The sequence below is a fragment of the Danio rerio genome, chromosome 6 (genome assembly GCF_049306965.1).
Source record: "Danio rerio strain Tuebingen ecotype United States chromosome 6, GRCz12tu, whole genome shotgun sequence".
NCBI lineage: Eukaryota > Metazoa > Chordata > Actinopteri > Cypriniformes > Danionidae > Danio > Danio rerio.
Window position 1 is genome coordinate 54718054 of NC_133181.1, and position 13802 is coordinate 54731855.

Below are 13802 nucleotides of genomic sequence, written 5' to 3' on the forward strand. Positions count from 1 at the left end.
ATATCTCTAATTACAATTGTGACTAGTCAAAACTCATTTAGAGATATCTGCAAATATTTTTCAATGGAAGTCAATGGAGGAATATGACTAGTCATATTTGCAGATATCTCCAATCTGATTTCGTACTTGTACAATTGTAATTGCAGATATCTCTAATTGTCCTTCTGACTAGTCGAATTATAATTATGACTAGTCAAAATATAATTAGAGATATCTCTAAATATATTTATGGATAGTCAGAACAAAGGTTTAAATGCTAAAACGGCTTGCCATACGTGCGCGTCTATCAGTCCGCCCTCTGTAGTAACAGCTCACGGTCAGCTCACGTCATGTGGGATTTTGTGGCGGGAACTTTATATGACGACAGAATGATATTTTAGGGTGAATTGTACCTTATAAATACAGTATGTGACTCTTTTAACAGCATTAGAAGGTATCCATGTCGCTGTGCAAAGTATGTAAATCACTGTGAAGACTTTAAACCTTAGGATGTTTGACCCAGTATGCGTGTCAAAAAGCGGACGAGTCTAAAGCAATGACTGTACAACCGAAATGTTGCCAGACGTCTGATTTTGAGAGGATGGGCCATCCTCTATTTCAACTCCACTCATCTTGGTCTGCTAACATTACTGCTGCGGCAATCTAAACTCACGTGCGACAGCAGGTGGAATGTAGCTCACGTGCAAACAGCTCAACTAATAAGAGAAAACGGACGTCATATCGTAATCAAATCGTAATAACGCCACGATGCATATTGAGACATTTTTGCATCGCAATAAATCATACAACGATAAATCGTTACACCCCTAATAGCAATCATATAAGGGTTAAAAACACAGACAATAAAATAAGACAAAATATGTAGGGGCAGCATGGTGGAGCAGTGAGTAGCACATACGCCTCACTGCAAGGAGGTCGCTGGTTCAAACCCCGGCTGGGCCAGTTAGCATTTCTGCGTGCAGTTTTGCACGTTCTCCTCGTGTCCGCTTGGATTTCCTCTGTGTGCTCCGGTTTTGTCCAAGTCCAAAAATATGCGCAATTGTTGAATTGGGTAAGCTAAATTGTCCGTAGTGTAAAAATAAACCCATCTCTTCTGTAATCACTTGAATCCATGTGAACAAACGCAGGATTCTTCTCTCCCCCGCCACACCACACGACAATCTCAAAATGTTATGCAATTCCGAGTGTGCCTCACACGGGTGAGTGGGCTTGACAAACCACCTGTAGAAAACACACTCTTTCACCTGTCTGATGCTTTAACCAACTTGCACCAGTTTTGCACATTTGCCTCAGATACTTTCTTGCTGGCAGCTAGCTCTCTGCGACCCTCACATGGTCACCCATTAAAGCTAGGCAGTGCTGCATCCATTCAGACCACATGGGAAAGCTAGGTTGCGGCTGGAAGGGGTGTTAGTGAGGCCAGCAAGGGGAGCTCAACCTGCAGTCTGTGTGGTTTCTAATGCCCCAGTATATTGATGGCGACTCTATACTGCTCAGTGAGCACCGTCTATCAGATGAGATGCATTTAGATGAGATGTTAAACCAAGGTCCCGTTAAAAATCCCAGAATGTCCTTTGAAAAAGAGTAGAGGTTTAACCCCGGCATCCTGGCCCACTGGCCTCTGTCTGAACCATCCCTATATAATAATTGGCTTCACCACTCTGTCTCCTCTCCACTAATAAGCTTGTGTGTGATGTGCGGTGGCACAATATGGCTGCCGTTGTGTTATTCAGGCAGATAAGGAGACATTTAAAAATGTGTAAAGTGCTTCGAGTGCCCAGAAAATTGCTATATAAATGTGAGGAATTATGGTCCCACTTTATATTAAGTGGCCTTAACTAATATGTACTTACATATGAATTAATAGTTTGTTATAATGTACTTATTGTGTAAATACATGTATTTACTGTGTACTTATGCTTGATTAAATGCATGTACTGTATGTAATTAATCTGTAATTAACTTTTGTAATTAGATTTGTAAATACACTGTTGACCATCCCTTACACCTTAAACCTGTCCATAACCCAACCTCTATCCCAACTCAAAAGCACCACAAGTGTTCTCAAATACATTATAAACACAGTAAGTACATTGTAATTATTTTTTGATGTAAGTACATAGTAGTTAAGGACACTTAATATAAAGTGGGACCGGAATTATTATTTTTATTTTTATTATTATTATTATTATTCATTCATTCATTTTCTTGTCGGCTTAGTCCCTTTATTAATCCGGGGTCGCCACAGCGGAATGAACCGCCAATTTATCCAGCAAGTTTATACACAGTGGATGCCCTTCCAGCCACAACCCATCTCTGGGAAACATCCACACACACATTCACACACACACTCATACACTACGGACAATTTAGCCTACCCAATTCACATGTACCGCATGTCTTTGGACTGTGGGGGAAACTGGAGCACCTGGAAGAAACCCACGCGAAGGCAGGGAGAACATGCAAACTCCACACAGAAATGCCAACTGAGCCGAGGCTCGAACCAGCAACCCAGCGACCTTCTTGCTGTGAGGCGACAACACTACCTACTGCGCCACTGCTTCGCCCATTATTATTATTATTATTATTATTATTATTATTATTATTATTATTATTATTATTATTATTATTATTATTATTATTTCTAACAATTGCATTAACATTGCATTTATATTCACTTAAGTGAGCTTTACAAGGTGAGTTGGCTAAAAAAACACCTCACCTCCTTACTCTAGCATATATTTTTCTGAGCACAAACAGTTTCTTTGTATAGCTAGCGCTTATTTGTATTGCCTCTTTTTGACGAAATGCATCTTCAATTGTAAGTCACTTTGGACAGAAGCTTCTAGTAAATGACTCAATGTAATGTAAATGTGCCTGGTGCATAGAGAGGAAAGAGTGTAACCTACAGGTGGTTTGTCAAGCCCACTCACCTGCAACACACTCAGAACTACACAATATATAGCCAGGGTATAGATGCATCAGAAATGAAACTAATTGAAATCCATTCAAACTCCAAACAAGCAATAAGATATTCCAGCGCAAGTCATTTTTAAGGGTCACATCGCGTCTGCAACTGTAATTTTAGTCTCTCTTGTTGTTCTCAAAGCGATGTTTTCCCATACTCGGCCAGCTCCGAGAGCACAGCAGGGGCAAAAGGCTTTGTAAAAGGAAATAATCAGCCACTTAATTGATTGTTTGTAATGTTTAATAACTGCGGAGTAAGCACAGCGCACAAAGCAGACCCTAGGCAAGTTTCCTTTGCACACTTTCACAGCGAACAAAGGGTTTTCCCAGAAAGCTTTGTACCGGGCTCTCGCTAGATTAAACAGATAATGCTTGTTGTCATTCAACTTTGACGACCAATTGAACTGTGTTGCGAGCGATGTTTTGGTAGCTGCATGGGGGCATCAGATGTAATTATAAAGGACCGCTGCATTACAGAGCGGCCAGAGCTTTTTAATATTTTCACATTGAGTGAGAACCGAGAGTTTGTCTTGTTTCCAAGGAGACTTACAACTGTGCAGGAGAAAGTGCTGATAATTGCTCACAAAATTGATGCGGGTTTAGCTGAGGTCAGATTCATCCACTAAAAAAAATGATGCTTTGAACTAGGGCTGCATGATATTAGAAAAATCTGACATTGCTGTATTTTATTTTCCTGCGATAAACATTGTGTTAATGATCAGATAACTTGAGTAGCGTGATTTGATGGTTTTCTGTGGAGTCTAACAGTGTTCAGGTACTGAAACTAAAACAATCAGTGCAAAAAATGCTTTTTTTACTTTGCTTTGTCTCATTTCTAGTCCAAATATCAAACTATTCTTAGCTCAAGTAAAAATATAGTTTTGTTTTCAACTTTTCTTTCCTTTTCGGGCCCTATCATACACCCGGCGCAATGTGGCGCAAGGCGCGGCGCAATAGTCTTTTGCTACTTTAAGCTTGGCGCAAGGGTCATTTTGAGGTGTTGCACCACACTGTTTAAATAGCAAATGCATTTGCGCTCAAATGTGCACCCATAGGCGTTCTGGTCTAAAAAAAGCAGGCGTGTTTCGGCGTGTTGCTATTTTGAGAAACTGTAAATAGTCTGTTCTTTAGACCAGAACAAAGTCGGTCTATTGTCTGGCTCAAAGTGCGCCTGGCTTACACACTACACACAAGATGTAGAGCAATACGCAAATATCTTTACATATGAAAAAGATATAATATCTTAAAGATAAATATAATAAGGATATATACAGGATATAAATATAAATGATTAAAATATTACAAAACACATTAATTAATAGCCTACATGAATTTAAAAACCACTGCCTTCATACTTTCTTCATCTCGGGAGGTTTTTTCAGTTCATTTAATTTGCTTTTGTATAATGTTATTATTATTAGCAGTATTATTTATTATATCCATATTTATATTTGCTTTATTAAAAACAAGCTTAGATGTTTCCACCTGTCAGGTTTTAGACCATATGGGGCATAGCAGGTGTATTTGGAAATAACTCAGTATTTTGACCACACTTTGTTATTATTAATCATTTATTCGTTTGCTGGAAATTAGAACTGAATTTAGAAATAGTTTTGAAAATATAAATAATTATTTATAGGCTAGTTGATGTCTGTGCGTAAAGGTTTCCCTATCCATGAGAGCAAAAGTGAAAGTGAACTTACTTTACGTCATGTTAATAGCAATGCACTTATGGCGTGATGCAGCTGGCTCTTAAAGGTAATGGGAGATGAGACTCTGATTGGTTTATTCTCAAAACACACCTATAACTCATTAAGAAAATAAACTCAACACTTTTAGACCATGCGCCATGGCGCAAAGCGGATTTTCCCGTCCTTAAGTTAGCAAAAATGCATTCTGACACACCCTGAAAGTGTTTGTGCCCTGCGTTTTGCGCTCTGCGCATGGACCGTCAAAATAGAGCCCTTCAAGTTTTTACTTACTTCAAACAACACTATCTGCCAGTGAGGCGAGTAAAATAATCTTGTTTTTGCTTTGAAATGTAGATATTTAGACTAGAAACAACACAACAATTCTAAGTAGGAATTAGAGCTGCACAATTAATCGTAAAAAGATTGCGATCTCGATTCGACCCCCTAGACCAGTGGTCCCCAACCCCCGGGCCGCGGACCGGTCTGTGGGTTAATCAGTACCGGGCCGCACAAGAATTAATTATCTTTAAATTGGCCGATAAAGTAGCTGCATTTAAAGCCAACCTGGATTCGTGGGGACGGTGCGTGAACAGAGGCATACTGGACTTGCATGATATGTGTGTGTGCAGGCGCTCACGGGCTGTTTGGAAAAGTCTTGAAGATAAACAACGGCTTATCATAAGCATCTTATTAATAATTATTTACACGGTTGGCATTAAGATGACATTTTCCGGAAAGGTCTGTATGTTAAAAGGGGCTTTTATCTGCCATTATCCCCAGATGGGACCATCTCGTTGCAAAGAAACAAGCTCAGGGCTCCCATTGATTTAGCGTTATGGACAGTTTTTGATGTTTTATATGTTATATTGTTTGAGCAATGTGTTAATAAAGTTATTACTTCCTAATGTTATAATAGCATTGTAATGTTGGAGCAATGTGCTAATAAAGTTCCATATGAGTACACAGTGGATTCACGTTTATTATTATTATTATTTCAACCCCCTCGGTCCGCATTAAAATGGTCAAGCGTTGACCGTTCCGCAGTTAGAAAAAGGTTGGGGACCACTGCCCTAGACGATCTCAATCCAGCATTTCTACAATTCTGTCAATCATATTTTCAAGTTCAGGATAGAAGCAATGGTCTTCACATTTATTTACATACGTTGTTCAGCAACGTGGACACTTCTAAATGGTGTTGAAAGAGTAACATGCTGTATTTATAAGATATAATTCACCCCAAAAAATGTAATTTCTGTCTTCATGTAATAATGTATTTGCGACTGTAAAATCACACGTGACGTGAGCTGACCGTCAGCTGTTACCACAGAGATGGCAGGTGCGCGTGCCACTGAATGAAGTCTACTTAAGTGAACAGAATCTGCATAGGCTAATAAAGTTGTAACAGGTAATAACAGGTAATAAAGTTGTAAATGACATTCAGTTTGTGGCACAGAGTGATTGTTTGGGAGCCGCGCAGAAGTGAACTGCTCTTAGCTGTGAAAATGAAACTGAAAGCGCACACAGTGTTGCCAGATGTAGCTGACTGATTCCAGCCCAAAAAGTATCCAAAACCTGCCGAAATGCAAAAATACCCAGCCAGTCTTCTGTATTCACGAAAATCACATCAGTGACAGATTTTAGGCAGAAAATGACAGATTGTTAGCATATGTCTCAAACACAATAATTCAACATCAGAATTATCATCAGCATTAATGACCAGGACAAATCTAAAGTCTGTTTAAGTCCACCATTCCAAGTCTGTACAAAATTTAGCATTTTAACCAACAGTACAGCTACACAAAGCCTATTGCTGTTTTAAGATATGTTTGAGAATAACAATAATAATAGCCCACTCATATTAACCTTTATTTTACATCTACCAAATCGTGAGAAAATCGTGATCTTTATTTTAGGCAAAAAAAAAAAAAAAATTTAGCCAGAATCATGCAGCTCTAGTAGGAATCTTTTTTTACATAAATCAGATAAATTCTGTATAAATACAGTAAATAAATACAATTCTGCAGCTCCTGGTCAACCATACAGTGCATCCAGAAAGTATTCATAGCGGTTTTTTTCCCCCACATTTTTATGTTATATAGCCTTATTCCAAAACGAATTAAATTAATTGATTTCCTCAAAATTCTACACACAATACCCCAAAATGACAATAAGAAAAAATATTTTTTTAAATTGTTGCAAATTTATTCTAAATAAAAAACATGAAAAATCCCATGTACAAAATTATTGCTTAAAACTTTGTTGATGCACCTTTGGCAGCAATTACAGCCTCAAATCTTTTTTAATATGCCGCCACCATCATGCTTCACTGTAGGGATGATATTAGCCTGGTGATGAGTGGTGCCTGGTTTTCTTTAAACATAACACCGGCATTCACTCTAAAGAGTTAAATTTTAGTCTCATCAGACCAGAGAATTTAGTTTCTTATGGTCTGAGAGTCCTTTGGATGCTTTTTGGCAATGTCCTGGCGGGGAGTGGCTTCCGTCTGGCCATTCTACCATACAGGCCTGATTGGTGGATTGCTGCAGAGATGGTTGTCCTTCTGTTGTCCTCTCTCCACAGAAGAACGCTGGAGCTCAGACAGAGAGACCATCGGGTTATTGATCACCTCTCTGACTAAGGTCCTTCTCCCCGATCACTCAGCTCAGATGGCCAGCCAGCTTTAGGAAGAGTCCTGGTGGTTTCAAACATCTTCCACTTATGGATGATGGAGGCCGCTGTGCTCATTGAAACTTTCAGAGCAGCAGAAATTTTTCTGTAACCTTCCCCAGCCTTGTGCCTCAAGACTATCCTGTCTCTGAGGTCTACAGACAATTCCTTTGTCTTCATGCTTGGTTTGTGCTTTGACATGCACTGTCAACCCTGGGACCTTATATAGACAGGTGTATGCCTTTTCAAATCATGTCCAATCAAGTGAATTTACCACAGATGAACTCCAATTAAGCTGCTGAAACATCTCCTAACTGGCAGTGTTCTTTTAACTCTTGAAGATAAACTAGAATTTCTAATTAAATAAATGTTACTGTTAATTTTATAAATGTTTTAATCATTGTTTGTTTTTGTTAGTAAATACAATAGTTAATACAACCTTATTTGAAGTGTTTCTATAGCAGCAAACAGGCATTGTGTACACATTGCAAACTGTAGCATAAGATTTCAGCAGTCTTTGCCAATCAATTTGTGCGAAAAACGTTTCTATAATCCATCATGAGCACTTCATAAACACAAGCATCATGAGCCACCCATATTTAATGACTATCTACTGTAATTTAACAACACAAGCATTCAGTTACACGGCTCGGTGGAGTTTTGATTTGCTTTCCAGTTATTTCGGGCCTCAAACCCTCGGGTGGTGTTATTTTTCAGCACCCACACACTCGCTCACTAAATCACACGCAGATTGAAGTCGGCAGGATTCCTCTGAAACTCATTGTTGTGTGGCTGTAAATTGTTTTGACAACAGATGTGACTGATTCAGTGCTATCTCCTCTGATCCATACACTATATCACCAACCATACATGCTACGTGCTGATGGAAATACTTTCTCCATTTCCCAATGTCCAAAGTTCAGCAGACTTATATCAGGTGACAGAGCAAACCGCTAGACAGTAGCTGGCAAACATACAAAATACCTACAATACTGTGATATGATGCTTATATTCAGGGCCGGCCCGTGGCAGTATAGGCAAATGCTAAGGGCGCTGTACATCCAGGGGGCGCCACAAAATGAGCGCGGATAAGTTGGGTTTGTTTTTGATATTCCTGACACATTCAGTGATAGATGACAATAACTCAAAAACCTCTTAGCCTAAAAAGATCTAAAGTGTGTTTCCTACAAAAAGACAAAGCTGGTTATGTTTCACAGCTGTCTTTTTCTTTTTTTTTCCGCTCGACATTACAACCACTGCTCCGTTTAGCTGAAGATATGCGTTTAGCCGGGAGAGCTCGCGCGGAGTAGAGCTCTCAGTAAGGGACCGTCGAAAAAGTGCTTCTTTTTTTTGTTTTGTTTTTTTGCTCTGTCCTGCGTGTTTTATTTTAAACACAACTAATTTTCTCTTAAATGTGCACAAACAGTTACTAAAGTAGTCGAATGCTTCATTTATTCATTCACATAGATCTGTGCATTCCTACATTAACACCTGTGTTATCAAGCAAAACACAATAAGAGATTCATCTGCTGCTCTTCACTAAATAACTATAGTAACTTTAATCAATATGCAAATACAATTAAAAGTTAAACAGATTTTATAACTTTATTTAATTTCTGTATAGGCCAATGCTTTTCATAATTTTAGCATTTAATTTTATTGTCAATATTTTCTATTGTTTGCTATGTATTCTATTATTTGAAGCTATTTGTTGTCCCAAATTTTTTACATCCCAACGTTGACAGATATGGCATAACATTGCTAATCAATAAATATCTATAGTGCTATCTGTTAGTTTTAACATCAGCTAATGTTATGGAAGGGCATATATGTTATGGAAAATAGTAATAGTATTGTAACTACCCCCACACTGTAAAAAAAAAAAGTTGAGTAAACTTAAAATAATTAGGCAACCTATCACACATAGCTTTTTGAGTTAACTCAACAAACAGGGTTTGAAGACCAGTGAACTCAAAATATTTTGTTGAATTCTTTAGTTCTCTGAACAAAAAGTATCATGTTCACCCAACAAGATATTTTTGTTTGCTGAACAAAAAATATCATGTTCAACCAACAGGATATTTTTGTTTGCTGAACAAAAAATATCATGTTCATTCAACAAGACATTTTTGTTTGCTGAACAAAAAATATCATGTTAACCCAACAAGACATTTTTGTTTGCTGAACAAAAAATATCATGTTCAACCAACAGGATATTTTTGTTTGCTGAACAAAAAATATCATGTTCAACCAACAGGATATTTTTGTTTGCTGAACAAAAAATATCATGTTCACCCAACAAGATATTTTTGTTTGCTGAACAAAAATTTTCACGTTTATTCAACAAGATCTTTTGTTTACTGAACAAAAATGATTATGTTTACCCAACAAGATTTTTTTAGTTTACTGAACAAAATAAAACAAACTGATTCATTATGCATTTACTATTAATTTTTAGGATTCAAATTAAATACACAAGAATAGTCAATTCACTTTTTTTTATTTTTAACTGTGTTCAAATCACAATCCAAAACATTTGCATACAAAATCAGCATTTGACATTAGCCGTGTTCAGCATTGGGCTAGTTTGTACACAACTAGTACTGAATGTTTCCAGATTTGAAAAGATTGTACACTGCCTCAACATAAAATAACTGGCAACCTTACTAAAACCAAGCTATTAGTGTGTCTAAACACTCAAACCAGGTGAATATGCAATCATCTAATCAGAGTAAACCCTAAAAGCCACTCCATTCATACAGTCTTTAAAGTGTACTGCACTTTTGTCAACAAAGTACATAAAGTCCAAAAACAGACCTCAAAACATTGAAACAGTGGCACATTAGGAAGTGGTCACGGGTCAGTTGCCGTTACTGTGTGGAGTTTGAATGTTCTCCCTGCGTTCACGTGGGTTTCCTTTGGGTTCTCCGGTTTCCCCCACAGTCCAAAGACGTGTGGCACAGGTGAATTGGGTAGGCTAAAATTGTCCGTAGTGTATGTGTGAATGAGTGTGTATGGATGTTTTCCAGAGATGGGTTGCAGCCGGAAGGGCATACGCTGCGTAAAACAAGTTCATTGCGCTGTGGCGACCCCAGATTAATAAAGGGACTAAGCCGAAAAGAAAATGAATGAATGAATGAACTGAACTCTCGCAGATCATGTGCCACCAACCTCCATAAAACATGCTGAATCACTTAAAAAGTATATTTGAGTTCTTTTGGGTGTTCCATATTCAGTCTATACAAGAGGCTGAACAAGTAAGCGAAGGCTGCAGGCAGATGTGTGATATCCTGAAGTACTATGGCCTCCTCCAAGATTTTAGCGAGGTTCATCACATATTGCAGGGATGCAGAAGTGCCATTATCATCTTCCACCACAGTGAAGATTCCAATCCTTTAATCTCTGGTGCTGTGGTCTTCAGGGTCCGTGTCCTTATAGGAGATTAAGTAATGGGAAAATTAATTGATGTGTAATATTAATTACTACTTATTAATGTTATTACTATTATGCAAAGAAAATAAAAACATGTAATACTTTCGTACATACAAACAGTAACACTTTGAATAGTCTATAATATATAATAATTGAACAATATATTGACAACTTTTTAATATTTAGCAATTTTTTAAACTTTTATTTTACATAAAATTGCAAAGATTTACTTTTATTTGATACAGTTTCAATTGTGAAAGTTGTTTATTGTCCTGTTTAGAATATAACTGAGCCTTTAATTGTCATTCATAAGGGATTTATAAAGCATAAATAGTCCTCACTTTAGATTAGGTCACAACTGGATGAAGTTAAGCTCATAAAGCATATACTAACATACAAAGTAACTATTATTACATACCTTAATATTAGGATATTTAAATGTTAATTTGAATAGTTTATTAATCGTGTACTTAAGCATTCTGAATGATCTTAAAAACACCAACTATTCTTAAATAACTGGTTTGTAAATAATGCAATACTTAAATTAGTAATACAAATGAATCATTAAAGTTAAAAAAAATACAATCATTGAGCACTTCATGTAGAGTTATGCTTAACAAAAAATAAATTAACTATTCGCTAATACTAAATAAATTATTTATAGCGTGCAGCTATTAAAAGTGTTACCAAGCAGACTAATAAATGTAGAATAGGGTATGAAAATGGGTAACTTACCAGACATATCTTGAGAAAGCAAGCAGAATTTTTACGAAGAAAAATTGGCAATCCCTCAAGAGCTGCTCTTTCTCGATCGGTGACAATATCAGTGACCTAAAGGAAAGTCATTTACAAAGGGTGTTTTACAATCTTATTGTTTTGTAAGTAAAAATGTACTTAGTACATTTAAATGAGCATAGTATTTTATTCATGCTGTTGAAAAAACACATGGCTTTATTTTTAAAAAAGAATTTTGTGGTTTCCATACAATGGAATTTGATAATGGTTGTGTTGGCAAATTTAGAAAAATGTTTAGTTTCATGTGACAATTACTTTGAGTTAAAAACTACAGCTATTATTTTCTATTTTCCTCTTTGAATGTATTCATTTGAAATGGTCACTCAAAACAAGTGAAACATCTGTTATTTATCTTACTTCCATCTCACAATCAAAACACAACTTGACACAATTAAAATTAATGCAAAAGGGCTGGACAATTAAATTGTTGCAATTACGTTTTATTAGACTGTATTACCTGAGCATGAAATTCTTGACAGGACAAAATATGTTGCACATGTTAAAAACATCAGACGGGTGTATAAGAAAAAAAAAATCTTAATGAGTACCTGCTCATCCATCTTGTTTAAAGTTGTATCCATCTCTGGACCCATTGAATCCCTTCTTTTCTGTAGAGTTTCAGGAGAGGTGCTGTATATTTATCAAGTCACTCGATTAACTGTCTCAGGAGATCTACATTACAGATCTGAGAAAACTCTGTGCAGATCTACAATATACAAAAAAAACATACATATTAATTTTTACACATAATATATATATATATATATATATATATATATATATATATATATATATATATATATATATATATATATATGTAAATGTAAATATTTAAATGTTCAAATGCTGAATACAGATGTATTTTGAATTACCTATAATAATAATGTTGTTTGTTATTTTTAGCATTATCATTACTACCTTGAATGAAACCAAAGCAATTGCAATATAGTGACTTACCTCTTCCTTAAAGTCCAGGTTATCTCTCTCTAATTTCTTCCTGGCTAAATCTCAACAACTTCTTTTGGGCAAAGAGAAAAGGTTTCTTGCATCTGCTGGTGAATGACCGTCAAATTTCACTGATGATAACAAGTCTCACCTCCTCAAGGAAATCTTGCATTGAATTATGTCATTGTCAATATTTCAGTCCTTTTGAGCAAAAAGAAAGAAAAATATATATTTAGCCCTTTATATTTTTTATGTAAATAAAAGCTAGCTGACTGTTAAAGCAAGTTGGTCTGAATATGATAGACATTTAGTCGAGCTAACAAATCAAGCAATGAATTACATGAAAATCACACGATTTTCACACAAATTACACAGTTAAACACGTCACCGTTTGTTCCACTGGCTCTGGTTCGAAGGGAAAAAAGGTTATGATGTGCGCAATGCTGACAGCAATCTAGATAAACAGGACATGTTATATTTGACTTGGATACCTGATCTGGTATGTTATATGATACTCATTGTATTAATTGTGAGTTATTAAAGCAAATGACTCGATTGAAATCGCTATTTGTTTCAAATACATTCACTCTAAACTTTTATTGATGTAAATAGCCAAAACCAAGTGCACGAAACAAGTAACTCACGGCTAAATTATAACAAATAGTTCCGTATTAGGATACACGCGCACATCAAAGCCAACATATCAAATAATATAACGTTAGATGACAACAAAAAAGACATACATACCTATGATTTAGCAGAAACGTCGTTGGCCTGCTCTTAACTAGGGATGGCTGACGTGAAACTGATGTTTTGACACAGTGTCGAGATCCCGAAGCGCAAGTGTTTCGAATCACTGCACCGAAGCATGATCCGAAGCACCCAAGTCACGTGACTAAAGTGTTTCGAAACACCTAGTCACGTGACTAAAGCGATTCAAAGCATCGATCAGCTTAGAAACGTTTCGAGACCTGGTGAATCCTAATTTGACTGCCAAGGTCTCCAAATTATCTCTGTCTCTAATGGCTTAGAGCACGGTGGGTTTGCTTATTGATTCTATGCTTAGCATGATGTTTTGGGTTCGAATCCCGACTTCGAAATCATGGTTTTATGTATTTTAATCATGTTTCTGTTTTGTGTAGCCTAAATAGGATACAGCTACAGTTACTTACGCCATCAATTTAGCATCATTTTTGTAACACTGTAAAACAATAATAAATATTTTTACAGTATGGTTGGGTTTAGGGTTTGGGTAGACATTAATAAAATACAATAAATGGGAAATTTAATGAATAATATAAATAA

The 13802-nt window shown here is 36.5% G+C and overlaps 1 protein-coding gene and 1 long non-coding RNA gene across 3 annotated transcripts in view; one reads left to right on the forward strand and one right to left on the reverse strand.

Annotated features, from left to right (window-relative positions):
* Positions 1-13802, forward strand: part of angpt4 (angiopoietin 4) — a 259011-nt gene that overhangs the window by 216469 nt on the left and 28740 nt on the right. The gene's annotated exons all lie outside the window — the stretch shown is intronic.
* On the reverse strand, positions 9809-13386 carry LOC137496026 (uncharacterized). Its single transcript, XR_011016097.2, has 5 exons — positions 13245-13386; positions 12510-12698; positions 12101-12258; positions 11493-11588; positions 9809-10756 (listed from the first exon to the last, which is right to left on the reverse strand). It is a non-coding gene; the product is annotated as an uncharacterized lncRNA (long non-coding RNA).